The sequence below is a fragment of the Giraffa tippelskirchi genome, chromosome 11 (genome assembly GCF_054371585.1).
Source record: "Giraffa tippelskirchi isolate mGirTip1 chromosome 11, T2T-mGirTip1v1.2.pri, whole genome shotgun sequence".
Classification (NCBI taxonomy): domain Eukaryota; kingdom Metazoa; phylum Chordata; class Mammalia; order Artiodactyla; family Giraffidae; genus Giraffa; species Giraffa tippelskirchi.
In genome coordinates, this window is record NC_137285.1 from 133,862,079 (window position 1) to 133,876,010 (window position 13,932).

Here is a 13,932-nt window from a genome sequence, read left to right on the forward strand (position 1 = left end):
CAAGCCTGAGAAAGACAGAGCAACTCCTCCAGCCTGGCTGAACAGGCCTGGGGATAAGTGAGGTAGACTGGCTTTTGAAAGATCCACAGAGACACCTACTGGGTGCAGACCAGAAAGGTGACCCTGGGGTTCTTGCGGGACAACATCGCCCTGACCCTGGAAGGGATCTAAGAGCAACAGTCTTTTCCAAACAAGACTCTGAGGCCCAAGGTGCAGACAAGAGCAGAAAAGCAGAAAAACTCCAAAATACATTGCCCACTAAGTGTTAGTCACTCAGTTGTGTCCGACTCTTGCAACCCCATGGACTGGAGCCCACATGGCTCCGCTGTCCATGGAATTCTCCAGGCAAGAATACTGGAGTGGGTAGCCATTTTCTTCTCCAGAGGATCTTCCCAACCCTAGGACTGAACCCAGGTCTCCTGCATTGCAAGGAGATTCTTTACCGTCTGAGCCACTAGGGAAGCCCACGTATTGCCCAAGTGCCTTTCATTTTAGGGTAAGTTTTTACATTGGTTTTCTATTGTTGCTTTTAATTTATGTTTTTATGTGTGTGTGCTCAGTTGTGTCTGACTCTTTGTGATCCCATGGATTGTAGCCCACTAGGCTCCTCTGTTCTAAATTACCACAAATTTGAAGGCTTAAAGCACAGGAATTTATTCTCTTAACAATTCTGAAAGACGTAAGTCCAAAATAAGATTTGTGGGGTTAAAATCAGTGTCGGCAGGGCCAATTCTTTCTGGAGGCTCCATTAGAGAATCTATTAGCTGCCTCTTCCAGCTTTTGATGCCTGCTGGCATTACTGGGCTTGTGTTCGCATCACTTCCATCTGTGCTTCCCTTGCTGTATCACCTTCTCCTCTTCTGCCTCCCTCTTATAAGGACACTTGGGTAATCTTATAAGCCCACTTGCATAATATAGGATAATTTCTGCTTCTCAAGATCTTTAATATAATCACAGAATCTACAGTTTCTTTTGTCATATCAGGTAATATCTTTGGGTGGGGCAGTAATGCACATTCAGCCTGTCATAGGCTCTAAGTGTGAATTAATTATGTTATTACTTCCTTCTAGATAGTATGCTTTCTTTCTAAACTTGGATGCTCAAAAAACACAGTGCTTTATCTAAGTAGTAATTCTCTATGGGGGAAAAAGTATTCTTGTGAGCCCCTCTAAATGACTGGTGCTCTAAATATTGAAAAGTTTTGGCATTTGGATCTAGAATTTTTAAAATTCAAACAAGTCCTAGTACCCCTAGTCCTCAGACTGTGGTTTCTTAATACCATTTCCCTCTAAATTACCCAAAGCTCCGTGGATAAATAGCTGATTCCAGGTTTAGGGTTGGAAATCTACAATATGAGCCTGAAACATCTCTCTTTGAAAGTTAGAAAGTCTTTAAAGGCTCCTGAGGGCTCTTAAAAGCAGTCAAGAGACAACTTGCAAAAGATCCCACTGGCCAATAATAATAATGGGTTGAGATACATAAAGTATATATAAGTCCCTGAGTTTGAAATGCTTCCTTGACAGTTTTAAAGGATGGTGGGGCATCAACTTATTATTTTAAAATGTGATAAATAAAGAGAAAGACTCAATCAAATATTTGTCCTTCTTTTTTTTTCATATGAACTATATCCCAGGGTAATCAAATAGTTTATCAGAGGAGTTTTCTCTTTATAGAATTCTTTCAGCTGATAAACATGGAAGGAATTCTAGAGTTAGGAAAATCAAGGCAATCCCTAATGAATCAGTGAACTGTGCAAACCCTAATGAATCAATGAATCTAGGCAATGATGATCCATGGCTGCTAATATCACAAAAATGAAATAACCAGGTTTACATACCTGCTGATAGAAGTACACATCTATAAACCACTACTTCTAAAACATCCTGTTAAAATGAAACTAATCAGAACCTTAGAGTTTAATAATAATCAAGTCATAGGAAATACAGGGAAAAAGGGAACATGCTAAAAAATACTTGCTTAGACCCAATTTATAAAATCCACAAGCAAGATACCCTTCAGAACCAAAATCACAAGGAAAAAAAAAAAAGACATGCAGGGGGACCTGTAAATTAAAAGAGATTTAATTGACATAACAATCAATCACAAGGTATAGAATCTAGTTGTACCTTTACTCAAGCAAACTACAAAAATCTAACAAAACAATCAGGGAAACTTGAACTCTGTCTAGATATGTGGTGATGTTATAGAAGTGTGGTTAATTTTTAAGGTGTGGTAAGTTTAAAAAAGGAGTTTTTATCGTTTAGAGCTACAATGATGCGGTGTTTGGGTATTTAGAATTTGCTTCGTATTAATCTGGAATAGAGTATGGACAAGTGGATGAAACAAGATTGGCCACAAACAACTAACTTTTGAAACTGAATGAGAAGCCATTATACTATTCTCTCCATTTTTGTCAATGTTTGAATTGTTCATATTTGTCTTTCGGTTTTAAGGTAAAATCTTGCTTTTGCTCTTGACTTAAACCGAACTGAACTAAACCTAACAACAACAATAATAGCAATGCTACTAAACAAAGATTATTCAAGGTGTTTTATTTTAAGCTAAACACAGTGAAAGATCATTAGCTTCAGTACATTAGTGGTCCAAAATTCCCCATGGACTTGTTAGTAAGGAACAGAAGTTTCAAGTTCAGGCACTGGGGCACTAGCTAGCTATTTTGTGCACCTTGCATTCTACATGAATTTTACTTGAATGTCCCATTGTGTTTTGTTATATATTAGGGCTAGACAGAAGACTTAAACATGCTATAAATCCTACTAAGTTCATAGATTGCTCTTATTAACTGTTCTCAAATATCTTGATAATATTCGAGGCAGTAAATCTCAGATTGGCTCCTGCCCTATTGTACCCTGGCACTGGAGAGAAAATTACAAGTGAAATTCAGCCCATCTCCTAATGCAGACTTTTCTAGGAAGCTATATACATGCTAAGTTGCTTCTGTTGTGTCTGACTTTTTGTGACCCTATGGACCATAACCCACCAAGCTCCTCTGTCCATGGGATTCTCCAGGCAAGAATACTGGAGTGGGTTGCCATGCCCTCCTCCAAGGGATCTTCCTGACCCAGGGATCGAACCTGGGTCTCCAGCATTGCAGGCAGATGCTCTTACCGTCTGAGCCACTAGGGAAGCACTATTAGGCTATAAGGATCTTCCAACTAAAGAATTAGCTCTCTCTCAGTGGCAACATCCTTGTCTTAGCTAACGAGACTCAATACTTTGGAGTTATCATCGATGCGTCCCGTGTGCTCTTTGAAGTAAATATTTCTGAGTGTTGCTGCACATCTATATGCCAGGCACTGTGCTTGGCACTGAGGATACAGAGGAAACACAACACATTCCTGTCCACGAGGAAATCAGCCTGGTGGATGGGAGAGGTGCATGAATGAAAATGCCTAGCAAATGCTCTGATGGAAGTTCCTAAGTTCTCCAGTTTTTGTATGCTCCCTCTCCCTCTGATTCTCCATGGACATTGCCTGAACCACCATCCTGTGTGTCTACTGATGGTATAATCCCTTTCCAACAGACTAGCATTCAGTGCTTAAGAGCAGACTTGAGTCTCCACTAATTCCTGGATATCTTTGGGGTATTTAACTTCTCTGTGCCTCTGTTTCCTCATCTATAAACTGAAGATGATAAGGTTGTTGCCGAAATTAAAGGAATTAGTATCTGTGGAGGTCTCAGAATAGTATGTACCTGATGTGTTAAGGATCTTATCCATACAAGTGTCTGAAGTGTCTCACTCATTTCTTCAGGCTCTATGTTCCCATAAGTCTACAGCACTTCTAGCTGTTATAGTTGCTTCCTTTAATTCTGCAAGTCACTGCTGATAAATACTCTAGTGTTTATGAAAGCATTGCTAGAACCTAGAGTTTATTAATGATGCCCATTTCTAGGAAGTCACTTACAGGACATCTCTTTGCTCAGCCCTCAGCCTACTACTGTTGGCTTACAAGAGTCAGCTCATAAACCTTAAGACAGAAGTTCTCAATGGCTTGTCCTCAGGCTTCACCCAAGTCAAGCATCTCCAAATCTCTCCCTTGTCCCTGAAGGCAAAAGCCCTGTTTAAATAATAATTTTTACAGAAACAATCCTTGATTGCAGCCAAATTGTCTTTTATGTTGCTATGAAAAAAACAATTTAGCAACTAATCCTGAACTGCTCTATCCCAAAGCAGGATTTGCTTTTTTCTTTGCACAACTCAAAAGGCACATTGTAAGTTGCTTTTCTTACAACTAAAAGAGCCATCCTCCCTTAAAGAAGAGTCACTCCTAAAATAACTCCTAAAATAACTGACATTAGTTACATTAATTTCATTTGGTTTAAAGTTATTTGGGGGCTCCTGCTACATATGTATAAAATATTATAAGCACAGAGAATAAATCCTGCATGAAAATCCAAGAAGGCTTCCCAGAAGCATGACATATATAAGCTTTACATCATCTTTATTTCAATATTCTCCCCAAATGTCTATTAGGGGTAATGACTGTAGAGACTCAGAAGAAATACGACAAAACACAAGCAACAAGTATCTCAGAGTGAAGGACTTGTGGTAATTATTTCCTTCTTTATATTTTGTGTACTTCCTGACCTGCTGCGAGGCTTCCCAGATGCTGCTAGTGGTAAAGAATCTGCCAGCCAATACAAGAGAGGCAAGAGACAAGGGCTCGATCCCTGAGTCAGGAAAATCCCCTGGAGAAGAAAATGGCAACCCACTCCAGTATTCTTGCCCAGAAAAATCTGATGGACAGAGGAGCCTGGTGGGCTCCATAGGGTCGCAAAGAGTTGGACACGACTTAGCACACATGCAATGCAATAACTTGCCTCAATGCATGTATTACATTTAGAATAAGAGGACAAAATGGTATTTTAAAATGTCTCATATCTAATTCTTTTTCTTTCCATGCTCACTTCCCCAGCTTCTCCATGTCCCATCACTTCTATCCTGACACCTCCCTGCTTGAGACCTACCAGTAAACTCTAGTTGTTCTTCTCCTGAAGCCTTAATAACTCTGCCTGACTTTCAAGCATCTTCATAATTCATCCTACCACACCTTTCAAATCATGCTTCCACTGCACACTCTCAGCACCTAAGGACAATTATCCTAAATGTCAAGGAAAGTAACTGCCTTTTCCTAGTTTTGGAGGGTTCTCAGGAAAATACCTAACAACGGCTGCTTTTTAGGGTAGCTGGTAAGAGGCAGAGCTAAATACAAAGATGCTGATATACTGCACTTCTTTCTAGGAATTCCCATTATCTATCTACAAAAGTCATGATTGTTACTATTAATAGCTGCATTTCGTTGGTGAGGTTAAATAATTTGCCACACACCATACAGCTCGAAGAAATCAGAGCCTAGATTAGGACCCAGATCAACTGGATGCCAAAGCCATAAGCTTTCCATTTTAGCAGACTCTTGTCAAGGGAAATAGTCATATTTTATATTCACTATCAGTTGCATTCATTGATAGATCAACACTGAAATTAAAAAATTGTAGCTAAACTAATTCACTTCCATAGCTCTTTTAGCTTATGCCTCATAATTTAGTACAATTTATACTATAATGTAGGCTTCCTGGGTGGCACCAGTGGTAAAGAACCCACCTGCCAATGCATAAGAAATGTAAGAAATGTGGGTTCAATCACTGAGTTGGGAAGATTCCTTGGCAGCCCACTCCAGTATTCTTACTTGGAGGATCCCATGGACAGAGGAGCCTGGTGGGCTATGGTTCATAGGGTCACAAAGAGCTGGACACAACTGAAGCGACTTAGTATCCATGCACATACTGTAGTGTATTTTTGCTAACTGCTTCTTATGTGTAAATCTTGTCTCCTTTGTCAGGTTATTGGTTTAATAAGGTGATGACCACATGCTAAGCACATACTTAGAACTATCTATAGCACATTCTAAGCACACAATAAAAACTCACATAAGAAGAAATCTATTTCAGTTGAATGCTTGCTTTATCAAAGTAGTATCTTAAAGGTTATATAATTCCTAACCAAAAACCTTGAGTAAAAGGATAATTCACCAATTCAGAGAAGTTAATATATCTCTTATTAAACTTAATTATTATATCATCCTTTATCAATATCCTCAAAACATCATGGATTCTGCCTCTCTTACAAAGATACACACCTTATCATCTCTACAAAAGAAAATACAAACGGGCATAAAATTGTCAGTAATATATTTATGAACAGCATGTGCTAGCAGGAGATAGAAAGGTATAATTCAAAGGAGGAGATTTACATTCATGAAGGAGCCTAGAGAAACAATTTCATATGTCAAGAATCTGTTTTTATCCCAAACATACCTGAGAATGGAAAAGCAGTAGGTAGATGGACCCAAGATATTTCTGTAATGAGGCTTATTTGTGTTTGTTACCAAGTAACTCATAATTTTGAAAATGTCATAATTTGTTTGCATTGCTTTTAGAAAGATGATCTGTATGATGCAACCAATTATGAAATGCAATTTTCTACCTGGTGAAATGTTTCCCTAGTTCTTCTGCCCATTCTGCCTCATCAGAGAGAGGGGACTAACAGCGATTTTGTTATGTATCAAATCACCATCTTCGTTAGAGTAAATTCATGCCTTTCTTTTCTCAGAGGAAGTCTCTCTTGACTCTTTCCATCTCTGCCCTCCTCTAGCATTTTCCTTTTGCATTGGCTCATATTTTCACATACTTGTTTTCATTTCCTAGAGGTACGAACTCTCTCCAGTTAGACTATAAACTCCCCAGGGTTGGTTTACTTTATTTTCTATAAAACCCCCTTAGCTCTTTGTACAGCAGAGAGCCAAAATAGGCATTCAATAAATTAAAGTATTATTGGGTTTTATTTCAGGAAGACAGAAATGGGGTCGTCCCTCTGCTTCCCTCCTTGATTCTTTGGGCCTCTCTGAAACCACATTCCCAAACACAGCACAGCTGAAATAACAATGGCACCAGCTTGCATTTTTATAGTACCATCTACTTTTCAAAGCGTTTTTACATCTCTTATCTCATTTATTTCTCACCAGAATCCTACGAGGTAAGTAGAACAGATATGCCTCGTCTCACTTGATAGATGGTAAAATAGAGGAAGGGAAAGGTTAAGTGACTTGCCCAGTCTCTCACCACTCTGGTCCATCTGCCAGAATTATCTTCCTAAAAATAAATATAAACATGACATTCCCCTGCATAAAATCATCAACAGGACTCCGGCTGTCTACAGGGTAAAGTGCAAACTCTTTAGCAGGGCATACAAGTCCCTTCACATCCTGGCCCCATGCTCCTCACCAACTTCATCTTCCACGGCTTCAACCCAGCACTGCACCCTCCCCCAGCCACACTGAACTTCCACCATCACATCAGCAATTCTCAAGGTCGTGTGCCTTTGGACATACGGGTTCCTCTGCCTGGAATGCTCTTTTGGGTTTAAACCTCTCATTACCACCTTCCAGCCTGAGAAATTCCCGTTCAGTCCCCTACATGTAGGTCAAATGAAACCTTTACATTCTTGCTTCTGGATTCCCCTCTGCTGGGTGAAGGGCTTCCCTGGTGGCTCAGACGGTAAAGAATTGGCCTGCAACGCAGGAGATCTGGGTTCAATCTGTGGGTTTGGAGGATCCCTTGGAGAAGGGAATGGCTACCCACTCCAGGGTTCTTGCCTGGAGAATTCCATGGACAGAGGAGTCTGGTGAGTTACAGTCCATGGGGTCACAAAGAGTTGGACATGACTGAGCAACTAACACTTTCACTTTACACCGCTGGGTGAGCTGGCCACTCCTTTATCAACCAGCCCTTGCCTGTTGCTTCCCCTTACCCTGATCAATATTTTTCTCTTTTTCTCTATGCAACTTATCACCTTCCAATATAATATATGATTTGCTTATTTATTAAGTCTTTCCATTTGTCTCTCTCTGATGGAATGCAAGCCCCACAAGGGCATGGACCTTTGCTGGTTTTGTTCACTGGTGTGTCTCAGGTGCCCAGAATGGAGTCTGATACATAATAAATGCACAGGAAATTCAGAAAGCATTGATTAAGCAAATGTGATTCTGGCACCGAGACTACACAGATGAGATACAGTCCCTTTGCTTGAGGAGGAGGGGGTGGGAACTAAAGCACCCTGATGGGAGCAGGATGCCGAGCAAGCGCACAGATAGTGGTATGTGCTGGGGGAGATGAGAGCACAGATAAGGCGCAGCCAGTGAGGTGGGGCCAGGCTGAGTGTAGATGGAAACAGCAGACAGGAAAGGCTTAGTCTTCATCCAGAGGGCAATATGTAAAGAGAGCCTTGACAGCCGTGCACAAGTTCACTGAGTTCAGACAGAGGTGGGGAGAATCTTTGCGTTTGAGAAATTACAAGGAATTTTTGTAGCTTAATATTAGGGTATATATAGGGATGGAATATAAGGCCAGAGAAGTAAAATCTGTTTAGATCCATACAGAAGATGGAAATGGAGCCCCTGAGCATAAAGGAGCATGGCTGTAACTGGGTTGTTTTTACCTCCAAAACAACTATGCTTCAGAACATCCTTTCCCTGTCATGAAAAACTACCAGAAATAATTAATTCTGATGTTAATAGTTTAGAGAGGAGAACAGTCTGAGTCAGGGCATTAGACCTTGATCTCCTGAGACTTTAGAAGAAAATCCTAGACAATCTATCTTGAAATATTAATCCTGCTCATTCATGGAGCTTCTGGATCAGCAGAAATTTGATATGTTTTCCTTCATTAAGCTCTTTGTTTTGTCCTTTTATAGTTTGAAAAGAACTTTCATAGCTAGAAATATATCTAGTTAGAGATGAATTGTGGTACTTGGCTTCATTTCAAGAGAGTAATATTTTTATTCTTTGAGCAGTTCAATGTTGTTAAGTCATCTGATGAGTATCAAGCACTGTGCTAGGCCCTTGCTCCAAAGACTAGTTAGGAACCCAGGGGCACACAATAAGGTATTTTGAGGTTCTCATTTTATTCTCTGTTAATTTGGTTCTGGTATGTTTGTATGTGAAGATTTATTGAGCAATACATTTATGACACGTGCAGAAGTGTCCCTTGGAGAAGGCAATGGCACCCCACTCCAGTACTCTTGCCTGGAAAATCCCATGGACAGAGGAGCCTGGTAGGCTACAGTCCATGGGGTCTCAAAGAGTCGGACATGACTGAGCGACTTCACTTTCACTTTTCCCTTTCTTGCACTGGAGAAGGAAATGGCAACCCACTCCAGTATTCTTGCCTGGAGAATCCCAGGGGCGGCGGAGCCTGGTGGGCTGCCGTCTATGGGGTTGCACAGAGTCGGACACGACTGAAGCGACTTAGCAGCAGAAGTGTCCCTAGCATGTTTATTTTTAAACACCTACTCAACTACATGACAAAATCATTTTCAATGATAGTTATGAAATAAAACTAAATAATTGGGACCTTAAAAAATGTAGACAGCGAAATCATTTTTTAGTTAAATTTTATGAACATGTATATATCTATACACACACATATATAAGTTTTTAAATAATTAACAATCTAAAAAGAAGAAATTTTGATTTTAAAGATACTTTTCAAATTCAGGAAAATATATTACATATGAAGTAAAATTCACACTTACCATACAAAAATATTACATCTTTCAGTTTTCTCTCTGTTTCACTGTTTTATATATTAAACACAGATAAAAACTTCAAGCACTCACATAGATTGATAGACTTGAAGTGATTCAAGTTCTGTTTCTTTGTCTTTACAACCACTGTATCAAAGCATATTATCTATCTCTGTCCATAATGAAGATACTATTTCTTTCCCCATCTGCCTCTTCTGTACATTATTTCTTTTTAAAAACAGCTCTGTTGATACAATTCCCATATCACACACTTCACCCATTTAAAACCTACAATTCTATGGTTTTTATTATATTCACAGAGTTGTGCAACCAGTACCTAAATCAATTTGGGAACATTTTCATCTCACTCCATAACAAACCTTTTACCCTTTAGTTATCATTCTTCATTCTTCCTCTTCAACTACCCCCTGCTCCCGCAACACACATATACACCACCAATGGAATCATATAACATGTGTTTTTTCTGGCCTCTTTCACGTAGCATAATATTTTCAAGTTTCTTTCATGTGGTAGCATTCCTTTTTATTGCCAAATGATCTACCATTGTATAAATATACCGTATTTTGTTTCTCCATTCATCAGTTGATAGATATTTGCTTATTATGAATGTTTTTGGCTATTATGAATAATGCTGCTATGAACATTTGTGTATATGTTTTGCATGGACATACATTTTCAATTCTCTTGGCTATATGCCTAGGAGAGGAAATTCTGCATCATATGACTACTCTATGTTTAGCCTTTTAAGAAACTGTCAGACTTTTCCAGAGTGGCTCATCATCAGTGTATGAGGGTTCCAAATTCTCCATGTCCTAATCAACACTTTGTTATTGTCTGTCTTTTTTTATCATAGCTATTCTATGGATTTGAAAGCATATCTTATTTTGATTTCAATTTGCATTTCCCCAATGGCTAATGAATGCTCTTTATCTGACCTGGATAATGGTTGCATGTGTATGCTCACTGTGATAATTCAGCAAAGTTATCCAATTATGATTGGCACATTTTTCTGAACATGTTACACTTCAATACAAACATTTATTTTGAAAGTAAATATTCCACATCAGGTAAAGACCTCTTACATTCTATTTTGGAAATAAAATCATCACCAATCCACAAAAAAAGAGGCAAGAGCAACAACTTTCAAGTGAGACAGACTTGAATAGAAATCCATATTGACTGATGCTCTATGTCTCATGCTGGCAAAGCTGCCTAACTCCTCTGAGCCTCTGTTTGCTTCATCTTTCAATAAAACTTTAAAACTAATACCTCACAGGATTGTGGTTAGTGTGGCTTATATAGAAGCTAAAAATAATTTTTTTCCCAAAAATGTAAAAATTATCAGCTCATAAAACTTCTCTTGCATTCTCATGGTTTGCAGATGATATGACTCTTGAATACATTAAGATTTTCCCTCCGGTATAAACATGTCTTTCTGAAATTATTTTAAAAACATTAATGATGAATGTGTCTTCTTTGGCTTCAACAGATTTATGAGTGCTTCAATTATTGACTGTGTCATGTGAAATGAAGAAGTTAGCCTTATGAATTTGGGAAAGTTAATTGAGAAGATTAAAGTTTTCTAATGATCACCGGCACTGTATTAGTTCCACTACTGAATCTATAGCTCCGATACAATACATTTCAGTAAGCCACCAGTTAACTGGCTTAAACATTAGTTGTCTCACCTACAAAGTCACTATAATCACATGTTGCATCACTAGTATAAAATTTAATTATTAGTTATAAATCTCTGAGATCTTAAGATGATAATTGCTTTGTAAATTCAGTGCTATACCACAATAGCCCTAAGAGAGATTCCCACCATAAATACACATTACAAAAATGTGCTAACCTACAAAATAAACTTTTTATTTACAAAATTATGACTTTAGATTTCAAACTTTTTTCTCTGTGTCAATCAGGATTAGACTCAGTTGAATAGGAGAGAAATCCAATATAATGGTAAATTAAACAAGATGGAGGTTTATTTTTCTCTTATGTAAGACAAGTCTAGATGGCTCATCTAGACTTGTAAAGATTCTGCCTGCCATGCAGGAGACTCGGGTTTGATCCCTGTCGGGAAGATCTCCTGGAGAAGGGAATGGCAACCCACCCCAGTATTCTTCCTGGAGACTCCTATGGACAGAGGAGCTGGGCGGGCTACAGTCCACGGGGTTGCAAAGAGTCGGAGACAACTGACGGACTAACACTTTCACTTTCAAGACAAGGCTTTTCCAGCTTTCCTGTCTATTATCACAGCTTCCACCTTTAAGATCACATCTTGGTCTTAGTTTGGTCACTGAAACTCCCACCATCGAGTACATGTGTTTTTAGGCCGCAAGAAAAAGGCCAAGGACAGAAGAGTCTGCTCCTTTTATAGCATTCTCCCAGAAGCTCCTCCCCAAATTTTCGTTTACATCTCATTGGCTACCCCAGCGATAAGGCTGATAAATTTAGTTGCAAGAAAGGGTGCATTGCCACACCTATATTACAGGGAGGATTTGCAACTAAGGGATAAGAGGATGGATAGCAGGCTGACAAGTAGCAGTCTCTGTCACACCTTTTTCCCTCACTCTTTTCCATGTCTTTCTAGAATGTTGTAGTCATCTATTTTTCATTCAAAATTAAAATTTAAAGCAAAGACCAGAGATTTATTATATGCTAATTTAGTTAACTTCTATGATATCATTCACTAATATAACACATATTTATTACACTTTCTTTGTATCAACCACTTCCATAAGTGAAGGAATGGAATAATGAGAACGTTTCCACCTTCTCAGTGTTCAGAGAATATTGATTCAGTAAAAGAATGATGATTAATTATTATTAATAATGCTCATATCAAATAGATTATCCTTTAAAATATAGCATTACTATCTAGGTAATCAACTACATGTACTATTTTAGCATAAAAATATACTTTTATTTATCAGATGAATAATTCCATAGCTTTGAGATACTTGATACAAACTTGAAGACAGATTTTGGGTTATCAATATCACACAAAGCATTCTTCTTGCAAAATATGTAATTTTGTTCCAATGATAAAATTTCATGTGAATATATTAATATGGTCCTTTCAAATAAGATAATTAAAAATATAGCTAAACCTAGGTTTTCCAGAATTTTTAATTAGAAAAAACAAGGAGATATTACTAGAGCGAAAGCAGACAAATTAAGAAACAAAGAAGATCTATAAATATTTGGTTGTATTCTTCAGATAAAAAATCAGCTAGAGAATATTCCCTTTTAGAAGCCAGGAGACCTGTTCAATTCACTTTTTGAAAATTTCGAGATATACTTTCAAGAAACTCTATTAAAGAATATGACACAATAATAATAGGTTGCTATTGTGGCAGCATAAATGACAACTCATTTTATTGCCTTTAACACACTAGTTGACCTGTATATTAGTTTTGGGCATAGGATCAAGCTGAAATTGGCCTGCTCAAATTTCAGCTGGCTCCAAATTTCTTCAATTGGCACCAAACTTTTTTATCTGAAACTTTCAATGTATTAAACATGCCTTTTATAGAAAAATAGACAGTATTTTTTGTACCACTTGTCTAAGTTAAAGAGACTTGTCTCCCTTAAAAAGGAAAAAAAAAAGCCCACAGAATATTTATTTTGTTTCACAAAATAAAGCTAAATTTTTTGATGCATTTAAAAACTAATTCAATCTGAGATACTATTTTTAAATATTAGTCCTCATCATCTGGGCAACAACAATCTACAGTGCTGCTACTTTAGTTTGCATTTTCTAGAGGTTATATAAGTGGAATTATACAGTATGTCTGGCTTCTTTCACACAACAAATTATTTTGATTCATCCGTATTGTTGCATGTATTGATATTCCATCATTTTTTATTACAGAGCAGTATTCCATTACATGAATATATAACAACTTGTTTATACACTCACCTGTGTTTTGGGGGTTTTTTTGGCCATGCTATGCTACTTGTGAGATCTCAGTTCCCTGACCAGGGGTTGAACTCAAGCCATGGGCGTGCTAGCGCTGAATCCTAACCACTGGACTGCCAGAAAACTCCATCCATTCACCTGTTGATGAACATTTGGGTTGTTTCTTATTTGGGGCTATTAAAAATAAAGCTGCTGCCTTTTTGGAAAATAGCTTCTCAAAAAAATTAACCTGAAGTTACCCTATAACCTAGCAATTCTACTCCCAGGAAAAAGAAATACAAACACATGTTCCTCCAAAATCTTGTGCATGAGTGTTGCTAAAAACATTGTTCATAGTAGCCAAAAAATGGAAACAACCTAAATGTGCTCCCACTGATGAATG